General features: G+C 41.0%; 1 pseudogene; it reads right to left on the bottom strand.

Annotated features, from left to right (window-relative positions):
• Positions 1 to 520: 520 nt before the first annotated feature.
• LOC148039087 (small ribosomal subunit protein eS25 pseudogene) lies at positions 521 to 844 on the bottom strand (annotated as a pseudogene).
• Positions 845 to 13669: the final 12825 nt, after the last annotated feature.

The following is a 13669-nucleotide window of genomic DNA, read 5'->3' as shown; positions in this document are numbered from 1 at the left end:
TCACAAATATGCATGTATATCCTGCACATCCTTACACATAATGATAAGTTACATAGCTATTATATATCAATCATGGCATTAGTTTTTCACTCTAGTTGAATATTTTTCTCCTTGCAAGTATTTTTTAGCATGTTTGAAAAATCAAGCAATACTTTAAAAAAGACCATCATTAGAAGAGTTCTTCTATGCCTCTTTCATGAATCATTTATCAATCAAGTGCATTTTAAGAACTTTGTTTCATCCTTTTGGTGAGAAGCATAATCAACATACTATGTCGTGGTCAACTTACCGTTTTTAAAGGTGAGAGAGACATCCCTCTTTTTCTTTGCACAAAAAATGATTCTCATTGCACCTGTGGTATAACATCAAATAAATAACATTTGGTGCTATACTAAGTAACTTTTTCTTTGCACAAAAAATGATTCTCATTGCAACTATTGTATAACATCAAAGAAACAACATTTGATAGCGTTCCTACATAGCATGCTCATGAGATTAAAATGATTTAAATGTTTATTGCTCAAATGCGGATATGTTGGGTAGCATGAGGTGAAACAGCTCTAATTGTACCTCGTTGCACCAACTCCTTAATTATAGCCTTCATAGCAAGTGATCCAATTATGTGCGATCGATCTGAGAGGACTGATGTGATAAGCTTGTACTTGGGCACCTCCAACACAAGCTTGTCGCATCGTGTCACTTGATCAAACAAGACCATGTTATTTACCTTCTCCTTTTGCTTTCCTAATATGCTCCATTTCTTCTTCTTCTTCTGCCTACCATCTCCTCCACTTTTTGCAGGCGCGGACGGTGCTGCTGCAGCTTTGTCTTTCTCGGGCACCATGATAGCGAGAAGCTCACTGGAGAAGCACAAATCGTGCTTCAAAGTTGCCAACCTGTTAAATCCCTCTCTCTCTCTCTCTCTCTCTCTCTCTCTCTCTCTCTCTCAAGCAGGGTGTTGCGCACCTTACAGCTCACTGGAGGAGCGTCTCTTGCGACGTACATACATGATACATTCGACTAATTCAGAACTATGAATAAAATAATTCATGATCCGTGCAGTGGGGATAGACGGCCTTCCCCTACTCTACATATGAGAGCTGCTTACTCGTGTGCTTGTTGATGCATGCAAGCCTGGAAGGTCAACACTCCTTCGCCGATTCCTGCATTGAATATATGCTTATGAATCTCCCCACTATCCCATAAGTTATCGGGAGCTTACGACGCCTCAAATCCACTTACTGCCATGTACGTTATAACCTCCTTTGGCTGCTTACCAGCTACATCCTCTGCAATCGTCATCTTTTTGCTTCCAGTATGCAACGCTCTTACGATCACGTATTGCCAATCACCAGCTCAGCTCGTCTTCACTGCCCCTGCTGCATGTGCAAGCTCTAAGCTCTCACACACTCTCTCTCGCACCCTGCTGTACACAGACAGAGAGAGAGAGAGAGAGAGAGAGAGATTTCTTCACCGAATTAGAGATGGGTCCTGAAAACGCACGGAGAGAGAGAGAGAGAGAGAGAGAGAGAGAGAGACGGGACTTTCGAAGGCATATCGTGGGTGGGTGAGTACGTACTACGGTGGAAAAGAGGCAGTTTTGAAATGCACCATCCCCAAGAAATCTTACATGAAAAGAAGCATCCCAAAAATCGGGCATGCCCTACGATTCAAAGGTTCCACGAAAACTACTCAAGGTACACGAAGGAGAAGCTTATACTTTTGTGGATCGAAACAACTAGCCAATGGCCCAGCATGGTAGACTATATTAGTATGTTGTGGAATCAAAACTAGCTTACGTGATCCTCTCTCACATTTTGAGATGATGATTGCTTGATGAGACAAGTAAAATTAACTATTGGCCCCAATTCATAGCATATCAATCTCTCATAGATCAACTCTTAGGTTAGAATGATTTGTACATAGTCATTCTAACATGATTTCTAAGGTCCACAAAGGTTCAAGTTACTGTAACCATAATTCTCTTCCCACCAAATTTATGTGCATTAATGCAACAAAATACATATATTTGAGGTGGTTTTTCAAGTTTTGCTTGATTTTTTTGTATTCGCTAAAAATTAACTCTCTCAGGGAATGGATTTTCTCATTGACATGCATGGACCTAGATTATTACAAAGTGCCTTAACATCCTCTTATGCCTTCCTCACACCAAGTGTCGTAATAGTTGCAATCCCAAACTCTTTATCCAAGATTTTCTCAAAGTCATTTGAATCCACATCAACATGAGAGAAATCTAATCATACATCAGTCATAATAGGCAATTTGCCAATATTCTCCTTGCCTTTTCTTGACATATGTAATGCACTTGGTGGAGTGACCTGTGACCACAATCTAGAACTTCAAGGTTTATCAATAGATCCATGGCTAGGAGACTCTTGTGGCCCACTCAATGTTTGTGATTGTTAATATTGATATGTTGTTTGCACAATCATACTCTCATGCGCATCAACCCCAACTATACTGTGCATTATTATACCAACTGCTTGTTTCATTAAAAAACATTGCTGCTAACTTCCAACTCACATGTGATAGAATTGCAGTAACTATATCCATTTTGCTCAAGAGAATATCCCACAAATACATATCTTTTTGCTTTGGGATCTAATTTGCTATGTAACTCATCAAAAATATGTACATAAGATATACATCCAAATACTTTCAAATGGGATAGATTTGGCTTTTTTCATGTATACTTCCCCTTATATCTCATACCATATATAGTAGTCATGGGTGTCTTGTCCATAATGTATATAGCAGTAGCATAACTACTTCAGCCCAATAGTAATGAGAGAAGATTCTTTCAAACATCAATGCTCAACCCACCTCTGTAATATGCATGTTTTTCCACTCAAAGCTAATCGAATTCCTTTTATGAAAAGATAACTTAACTATCAATTCATTATTAAAGTGGCATGTTAATGCATAGTGAATCACAATTAAACGCATCCTAAACAAGCTAAGAAGAAATGTGCTTAAGTATGTAACTCCATACAGAAGCTACCAAAGGGTGAAGGCAAAATATGTCAAGATGCTAGGGAGACTTCAACCACTTGACCATGGAGGGCATAAAGCACTTGCACTAACATCTAACTCTAGTAGAGTGCCTCAAAGTAGGTTGATCTTGCACAATAGGTAGATCTTGGGCCATTGGAGCATCAAGTGTTGTAGGGTATCTAGCTGGTTTTACGAGAGCAAGAGGCTCCTCCTAAAAGATCACTCGATGTATCTCAACTGTCTTCTCAAGCTACTTAGGCATCTTTTCCTCATGGAAAACTATATCATGAAACTTACATCTCCATAACCAAGAAAGATGTATTTCACGAACTTAGAATCCATCTTATTGCACTTGTTCTTAGGAACGTTGCAAAATACCTCACAACCAAAGACACCTAAATGAGCATATGATGGAGGTTTAGTCATTCCTTCTCTACAACCTAGCAATCAGTAGCAGCACAAGGGGACCTATTAATCAAATATATAGCAGTAGTAACTACCTCAACCCAAAAGTAATGTGGTAAGCCCACATAGCTAAGCATACTACAGACTCTCTCCTAAGTAGTTTTGTGCATGCATTTAGCAATACCATTTGGGGGGAGGAGACGGAAGGAAAGGGGGAGGGGGATAGAGGGCGATCAACTAATGCTTAATACCCTACTCATTGCGAAACTACTCAAAATCTTTCAAGACATACTCACCCCCATCTTACCTTAGGCATTTCAACCTATACCCAGACTAGTTCTCAACAAGAGTAAGCCAATGCTGAAAGGTAGACAAGTCATCCGATTTCTACTTTAATAGGGTAAGCACAAAGCTTATATGAGTAATCATCAATGAAGATGATAAAGTACTTCACACCATCTAGGGACTGACAAGGCATGGGATCACATACATCCAAATGAACAAGAGCCAAAGGCTCACCCATGTGCTTCATGCCAGACTTTGTATGCATACTACATGTCTACCCATCATAAAAACAATGATCACAAGACTCAAAACAACTTTATAATCTAGGGGGAAAAAGATACTGCAAATTGATAGGCATTTTCATTCCTTTCAAAGACATGTCCTAGGCAAGATGCCAAAGAGATACATGTGTAACTGCAACCATAGCCAAAATATAGTCAATTCACCTAGATACAAGCAAGGGATAGAGAGTGTTAAACATACCACCACATGCAATAACAAGAGTTTCACATGTAATCTTCCATGAGGAATCACAAAAGAGAGAAAATAACCTGCATCATCCAAGGTACTAGCTGAGATAAGGCTCATTGTGTGAGAGGAGCTATTACATGATATATATCATGAAGAGTGAACATGCTACCTGAACCAAACTGTAACAAACTGCAGTTGTGGACATCACCAATACCAACTATCTCCAATGCCATGTCATTACCCAAATGGACAAATCCAATCATACTAAAATAGGAGTGAAACTACTCTCTATGAGGGTCACATAAAAGAAAGCCCCTAAATCTATCAACAAAAATTGAGTATATCCTAACAAAGCATCAATTAACTAGTGAAGCATCCAAGGAAGAGACTACCAATATGAGATCATTAGACATATCAAATTGCACCACATTAATATCTTCAATCTTGATGCTAGACTTGCTAGGCATATAATGCTATGATTATCGTTATTTTCTTACACTTTACCCTTTCCCTTTTACTTGTGCTTGTCTTCACACATTTTATGGCGTTATGGTTGAATATGACCTACTTTTCCACAATAATGACAAGTAAGATTGGACTTACGGCCACAAGACTTACAACTAGACTCTCCACATGTCCTAGACTGAGACCTTTGAGAGTCTCTACCATGGCTATTTCCATTATGCTGGCCTCTCATTGTCAATGCATGTGACATACGAGAAACATCTATATTGTTTCTATTCACCTCTTTTGTCAAGAGAGAACTCTCACAACAACCTACAATTTTAGCCCATTCCCATGAGGTCCACCTATAAGAAATCATCCATATAACATGTGTTCAAAGGATATTTAAAAATACCATTTTTTTTACATGTTATAATGTCTTAAAATGGCTTCTTTTACTTTACTAAACTTACAAATTTTTAAAAAATTTAATTAAAAACATTTTTGTAAATATAATCTTGTGAATATTACTGAATATAATGTCCTTTCTTTTGAACCCGCATGGTATCTTACATGTTCTATAAGGTGCACTCCCCAAGAGCCCATCCTTTGAGGTATTAGCACATAGAGCCATAGAAAAGCATCCCATGACTCAAGTAGAGTATCAAGTAGAAATAAAGGATGCAAAGGATCCTTGAACTCAATCTCATGTGAAGCTAGATGTCTAAAGATGAAGTGAAACCCATTCAAATGTGTAGACATAGAAGTCCCTTCCTTCATGCAAAGGCCCATCAATTGTTTTAGCTAATATAGTTGAGATGCAAGACTTTGCTTGTCATAAAGATTCTTAATTTGTGTCCAAAGCTCATATGCAATCTGATTGTCAGTCACAACATTGTAGTGAGCTTGCTTAGAGAATATTAACATGATTGTGGACTTGCATAACTCATCTAGTTCAGCTCAATCCTCAACAATTATGTTTTTGGGTTTGGCACCCTCATTTTTTAGTGGTCTAACCTATAATTTCTGCACTAAAACCTATCATATACATGCAATAGGCATAGACATCATGCACAAGGTAGGTCTCAAGAGTAAATAAAGAGAACTACCAGATACATAATCCACTGAGCAAAGCTCATTATATAACCCAAAAGTATATAAATACCACTAACAACACCTGATAGATATAAGTGCTAGGTCCAAGCAAAGGGAGCAAATTAGATCATGATAGGGTAACTATATCCAATACATATCAAGAGAGTATGGACATGTTACAATGAGCCCCACTGTCTCACTATAATACACTTAAGCTCAATTGCAAATATCAAGTGCTCTATGCAACATCCAAGTGTTAAGTAGCAGCTCCCACTGGAACAAAAGTCAAATGCTAAATGAGGAATGCAAGCTCAATACACTAAGTACATGACATCCAAGCATCCAAGGTACATGAAGCATAAGCTAGAAACATAAAGCCCAATATATTCTTCAAGCTCATAATGGCAATGATGGAAGAAACCAAACCATAAAACCATAATGCCAAAGCATCCAATGTGGCTCAAAACGGAGCCTCAAATGTCACCATAGACCTATCCGAGCCCATACATTAGTGCCAAGTATATACATTAGCATGTGCCATACCTAAGAAGCATGCAAGCCTTCAATGCATAAGGCTTTCAAGTGAAATACTTGCTACCCACTATGTATAAAACAAAGAAACCTACTTCAAACTGAGCAAAGAAATCTCAAACCTATCCAAGAAGCATCTCAAGACATATTCCAAGCATCCAACATCAATACTTAGGTGTATGAGCATCGATGAAGCTCAAACAATGAGATAATGGCTATCCCTATTTGTATTATAGCAAACTATCAGAAACTATAAGACAATGGCTGATTTGGAGAGCCACAAATGATGCCTAAACTCAAGCTCAAAGTGCCAAATACAATTCAAATGAATGCCTTGTTGAGATATCGAGCTCCACTCGTGATACGCCAGGGTGACCGTTGTGTATTTATGTCACCGACTTGTCAGTTGTTGCAGACGCGGTTGGTACACCGCCCATGAATAATAGCTACATGATAGCTATCCTTATCTACTCTAGTTCGTGGCTCAGTTAGTATGCCACCTTAGTTAGTTGAGTTTGGTTTGAGACCCATATATAGGGTTCTTCTATTTCTTTGTACGAGAGTTCTTTTGGCTTACACAACTAAGAAGAGGAAAACTGTTTTCAGCCTCCACCCTTGTGTGTATTCCCCCATTGTGCAAGTAAGAAAGCTTCAAGTGAGACTCCTTCCTTCTCTCCCACAATCTTGACATGGTATCAGAGCCTTGTTCGTGGTAAGGAGCTCAAGAAAGCAAGCCATGCTCGCGGTGTTCTGGTAAGAGGAGCAGTGTTGCTTTCATTTTTTATTTTGGGAGCAGATCTCTGCAGGTAGCACAGCCGGAAAGTGCAGGAGTGCATTGTCTCAGGTTGAGACGCCCTTCGCGGAGAAGCAAGAGGGCAGTATATTTGAGGCCATTTCGGGGCCTGTTTTGGAGGCGGAAGTTTTCTGCACGCACTCAGGAAAAGGCCTAGTTTTATGCTGTGCAACCACTGTTCTACAGGTCGGTGAATAGTTACTGTAAAAATTGCATTGTATGCTTGTGCGCAGAGACATTGGGAGTTACAGAATCATCCCTATTGCCTGTTGATGCAAAATCGTCACTAGGAAGTGACTGTGTGGTCAAATTCCACTTTCGCCAGTTTTGCAGATTTTCTCTTATGAGGGTGAAGCTGTGGTTTTTGCAGTGACAGAATTTTTTGTAGTCTTCTGTAATGGCATCTGATTCTCTTTCAGAGATTGTCACTGAAAAGCTTGACAAGAACAACTTCCAAGCATGGAAGTTTAGAATGACGAATTTCCTTATGGGAAAAGGATATTGGGAATTTGTTGTAGGAAATGAAGAAGAACCAGTTCTTCCTGATGTTCCCAATCAACAACAAATGCAGGCATTTAAAGCATGGCATGAGAGAGCCAGGAAAGTTATGTATTGGCTGTCTATCAGCATTTCAGACTCTATGATTGTGCATATTCAGGATGCAAGTACGCCAAAGGAGGCATGGGATACTTTGTCAAAAATGTATAGCACAAATACGCAAGCCAGGAAAATGCAGCTCAAGCAAGAGTTGCACAATGTGCAAAGAGAAAATATGAGCATCAACGACTACCACATGAAGGTGAAGAAGATTGCAGATGCACTTGCTTCCATTGGATCACCAGTGGAAGATGATGATTTAGTTTCTGTGACCTTGAATGGTCTAGGAAAGGATTATGCACAGTTTCGGACATCCATTTCAGTTCGTGAAAGATTTCCTAATTTTGAGGAGCTGATTGCTCTTCTAATTTCTGAGGAGCAAAGAAATGGTGGTACATCTTCTTCAGGAGGAACTTCAAAAGAAGCTGTCTTCTACTCAAATGCTGAAAGAGGTAGAGGCAGAGGTAGAGGAGGCCGATATGGAGGCCGTGGTAGAAATCAGAATATGCAGCAAACTCAAGAAAACCAGTCCTATGGAGGAGGACGTGGTAACTCTAGAGGCAAGGGGAGCCAAAGAGGTCATGGTGGATGGCAAAGAGGCCAAAATGCAAACAGTAATGTTGAATGCTACTATTGTGGTAAAATGGGTCATATGGCTAAAGACTACTATAAAAAGCAGAATGACATCGTGAATGGAAAACTGCAACAAGGAAATTATGCATCCTCTAGTAGACAGGGTGATGACAGAAATGAGCATCTGTTTATGGTGCAGCACATGAACAATTCTGTGACAAATGCAGAAGAAAGCAATGATGTATGGTATGTTGACTCACGTGCATCAAACCACATGACAGGTCATGCAGAATGGATGGAGGATGCAAGGAAAATGGAAAAACCAGGAAATTTGTGGAGACTAGTGATGATACTGCACATCCTATTGTGCAGATTGGAAAAATTCCCTTGTCTATGCAGGATGGGAAAAAGAAATACATGTCCGATGTATTTCATGTCCCGAATATCACCAAGAATCTGGTTTCTGTTGGTCAAATGGTTGAACAGGGCTTGCAGGTCAGATTTAATCCTCATGGGTGCTTTGTTGAGGATATGAAAAATAAAGGTCGCTTGATAGCAAAAGGAAAGAAGAAGGGCAGAATGTTTACATTGGATGCAGACATGTCTGAATTGAGTGCAGCAATGTTTGCACATGGGACCGGTGTAGTTGTAGATATTGATATCTGGCATAAACACATTGGTCATGTTAATGTACAGCGACTTAAATCAATGCAGGCCCAAAATATTGTTGCAGGTTTGCCGAAATTCAAGGTTGCAGAAATGCATAAGGTATGTGAAGCCTGTCAGTTTGGAAAACAGGCAAGGAAACCATTTCCTAGACATGTTCAAGAGAGTAAGAAGCCATTGGAATTAATCCACTCTGATGTGTGGACAACTAAAGCTACATCTCTTGGAGGCTGTCATTATTTTGTCAGTTTTATTGATGACTATAGCAGAAAAGTTTGGGTGTATTTTATGAAAAAGAAAAGTGAAGTTTTTGGGCATTTCAAAACTCTTAAAGCTATGGTTGAAAAAGAAACAGGCTTGCAGATAAAATGCCTAAGGTCAGATGAAGGGGGAGAGTACCTCTCAAATGAGTTTGCAAGGTTCCTGCAGGAGCATGGCATAAAGCAGCAATATTCATGCAGTCATACCCCACAACAAAATGGAATTGCAGAAAGAAAAAACAGGCATATTGGAGAGGTATCTTGTGCCATGCTCAATGAAAAAGACTTGCCAGATTTTTATTGGGCTGAAGCAGTTGCTACAGCAGTCTACATAATAAACAGGACTCCCACTGCAGCAATACATGGAATGACTCCAGAGGAGAGGTATACTGGTAGGAAACCAAATATTTCTCATTTGAAAATTTTTTGTTGCATTGCCTATGTACATGTGCCAGATGAGTTGAGATCCAAGTTGGATCCAAAAGCTGAGAAGTGCATCTTTATTGGTTACTCTCTGCAGCAAAAAGGGTATAGATGCTATAACCCTTCTACTCGTAAGTTTACAGTGAGCAGAGATGTTGTTTTTGATGAGATGAGTAGCTGGTATAAACCAGTAAATGTGATTGATGATGTAGATGCACAAAATGGTAATGCTGCACAAAATTCACAGCAGCAGTCACAAAATATTAGTGGACCTGGAGCGTCCTCTAGTAGTAGTTCACATTCTTCGCCATGGACAGGCAGATTGAGATCAAGAGAATCTTCTCAAAGTAATGCAGATAGTGGTATGCAGGTATCACGAAAAGGAAAAGAGAAGGTTGATCAGCCCATGTTTGATGTGAATGCAGGTCACTCTTATGTGGATGGTGAATCCAGTGGCTCAGAACAGAGCATTGATGATGAGTTGGGTATTCCTTCTATTGTTACACCTGGAGTAAGGAAGACCAGGGATGTTTTGAGAGCACCTGGGAGTGAACCTACTTTGCGCAGATCTACAAGAGCTAGGTATCCTATGGATAGGCTGAAATATGATGGATTTACAGCCATTCACTATGCATATATGGTTAAAGTGATACAGGAACCAGAACCCACTTCTTTTGAGGAAGCCATGGGAAAAGAAAAATGGGAGAAAGCCATGGATGAAGAAATGGATGCCTTGGAAGCAAATGCTACATGGGAATTGGTACCTTTGCCTAAAGGTAAAAATGAAATTGGCTGCAAGTGGGTTTATAAGGTGAAGCACAATGCAGATGGTTCTGTGAATAGATACAAGGCAAGATTAGTAGTCAGGGGGTATGCACAAACATATGGCATTGACTATGAAGAAACATTCAGTCCGGTTGCAAGGATGGCAACCGTAAGAGCAGTCATTGCTATGGCTGCATCAAAGGGATGGTCTTTACATCAGATGGATGTAAAGAATGCCTTCTTGCATGGTGATTTGCAAGAAGAGGTCTATATGGAGCAGCCACCAGGTTATGTGCATGCTGTTCATCCTGAGTTTGTTTACAGATTGAAGAAAGCCTTGTATGGCTTGAAGCAAGCACCTAGAGCATGGTCTGACAAGATAGGACAGTATCTTGTCACTATTAGCTTTCAGATTTCCAAGGCAGATTTCTCACTTTATGTGAGAAAAACAGAGAAAGGTATTATGCTACTTGTCATTTATGTTGATGATTTGATTATGACAGGTGACAGTGATGAAGACATCCTTCATGTGAAAATGCTATTGAAGCAGAAGTTTGAGATGAAGGATTTGGGAGAGCTGCGTTATTTCTTGGGCATTGAGGTGATTAGATCACCAAGTGGGATACAGCTCTTGCAGAGGCAGTATGGATTGGACATGATGTCCAAATATGGGATGACAGGCTGTAAGCCTATTTCAGTTCCTTTGGAGCAGAATGTGAAGTTGAGCACAGATGCAGGTGAGCTTCTAGAAGACCCTACTATGTACAGACGCATAGTAGGAAGTTTGATTTATATGACTATTACTAGGCCAGATTTGAGCTATGCTGTTGGATTGGTAAGTCAATTTATGCAGGCTCCAAGGAAACCACATTTGGATGTGGCTAGACGCATACTCAGGTATGTGAAGTCCACATTGCAGTATGGACTATTTTATGAGACTGGGGTTCAGATACAGTTGCATGGATACACTGATGCTGATTGGGCTGGTAGTATTTCTGATAGACGATCTACCAGTGGATATGTGTTCTCTTTTGGGAGTGCTGCAGTCACTTGGAGCAGCAAGAAACAGCCTACAGTTGCCTTGTCGAGCACAGAGGCTGAGTACAGGGGTGCAGCAATGGCTGCATGTGAGGTAGCTTGGTTGCATAAGCTACTTTATGATATGCATCAGTCTACAAATGGACCAATTGTCATTTATTGTGACAACATGAGTGGTATACACTTGGCAAATAACCCAGTCTATCATGCTAGAACAAAGCACATTGAGGTGCATTATCACTATGTGCGAGAGAGGGTTTTACTAGGTCTTATTGATCTAGTTTATGTCAGCACAGAGGATCAGGTAGCTGACATATTCATGAAGGCATTGGGCGCAGAGAAGCTGTGCAAGTTCAGAGACCTGCTTGGTGTGCAGGAATTGGGATTGAGCTCGAGGGGGAGTGTTGAGATATCGAGCTCCACTCGTGATACGCCAGGGTGACCGTTGTGTATTTATGTCACCGACTTGTCAGTTGCAGACGCGGTTGGTACACCGCCCATGAATAATAGCTACATGATATCTATCCTTATCTACTCTAGTTCGTGGCTCAGTTAGTATGCCACCTTAGTTAGTTGAGTTTGGTTTGAGACCCATATATAAGGTTCTTCTATTTCTTTGTACGAGAGTTCTTTTGGCTTACACAACTAAGAAGAGGAAAACTGTTTTCAGCCTCCACCCTTGTGTGTATTCCCCCATTGTGCAAGTAAGAAAGCTTCAAGTGAGACTCCTTCCTTCTCTCCCACAATCTTGACATGCCCAAGAGTGCTTAGGAACTTGGGAGCTTGAGATGATGGTCAAGTTGATCAAGAATGGTGGCCTAAAAACATGCACAAATCACGATGATTTGCTTATCACTGATGTTGTGGTCTTACTGCTCCTTTATTATTGAGCCTTGAAAATGGCGAACAAGGCATCTCTGATCCCTAGCAAAAGCCTCAATGGATGGGAATAACCAAGGAAGAAGCAAGAGCAAGATTCATACCTCGAGAGAAAGAGGGTTGAAATACCATGGAACCTTCATGTTGAAGCTTTGGAAGTAAACTAAAGGGAAGAGCACCTTGATCTCAACTTTGATACCAAATTGAAGGGAATAAGCCTGAAGTGGAAGCCCTCAAGTAGAAGCAAGAGCTATGGTGGGAGTGTTGGGGGTAAAGGCGCCTCCGCCGTGCCGCCCCGTGTATTACTACACTGACAGTACCCGCCACTGCACACTGCAGGTGGCGGGCGCCCGTCACGTCACTTTATTCTTTATTCTTTTAGTGACAGTTTGAATAAAGGAAGGCCCGGTCACACATTGTGACTGTTGGAGTTCCCATTTCTTGTCTCTCTCTTTCTTGCTCTTGCTCTCCCGCCATAGCTCGCGTGCAAGCTTCGATCCTTCTCACCTTTCAACTGGTATCAGAGCTTGGCATTCTCTTGCTCGAGCTCGACTCGGTGCTTCCCGAACTTCGCATCGACTCGCTTCACGCATTGGGTCTCCATCCCGGCAGCCATAGCCGACCTCTTGAGCTCCCGACTCTCCCCGGCTTCCCGAGCTCCATCCTGGCCTTCTTGAGCTTCATCAGGGCCTTGCCCTTGAGGTATTGCTTCAGCATTTGCAGGCATTTGAGTGTATTCTCAGATTGAAACAGGGCAGGAACAAAGGGCAGCCACTCTTCTTGAGCTCCATAGCTCATATCTTCCCTCCCCTTTGCATTGGGCCTTCATGGCTTGGTATGTGCCTACCTTGGGCCATCATTGAGCCCCCCATTACCCCCTTTTTCAGCCCATGTGGAGCAACAGCAAGTTCAGCACCAACAGGGCAGATTGCATCATTTTTTCCAGGCTGTGAACACTCATCTACTTCAGCTCCACACTTGGCCATTGCTTCTTGCTCTCTACCTTGATCAAGAGGGCTATAGACTTCATGTTTGATGTCATTCAAGCTTTGGGTATTGGTCTTGATCTTTCGGGGCTGATTTCTTCAGATTTGGGACTGTCATAAACTGTCATAACAGGCTGAAAACAGGGCAGCACCATTGGCATTAGCATTTGTTCCTTATACTCCATTCCGGTTGTGCTATTTGATGCCCGTATGCGGTCTACTTCCTACCCGGATGTATTGGGGATGTATGCATTTGGTTTGACCATGATTTTGGCTTGAATTTGGGGCTGAAATCTACTGTTTAGAACAGTAAATACATGCTGGAATAACAGTGGGCTGAAGGTACTTTACATGCTTTGGCACTTACCTACCGATACCGGATGTATGCTTTGAGCTTTGGCATGATATCTCTGACATTTGGGGACGACTTGGAGCATATGTAT

Source organism: Lygodium microphyllum, chromosome 3, assembly GCF_053477565.2.
Source record: "Lygodium microphyllum isolate KBCC chromosome 3, Lygodium_microphyllum_v1.1.10, whole genome shotgun sequence".
In the NCBI taxonomy this organism is placed as follows: domain Eukaryota; kingdom Viridiplantae; phylum Streptophyta; class Polypodiopsida; order Schizaeales; family Lygodiaceae; genus Lygodium; species Lygodium microphyllum.
Note: the sequence above shows the minus strand (reverse complement) of the source record. Positions and strands in the feature narration are given on the sequence as shown.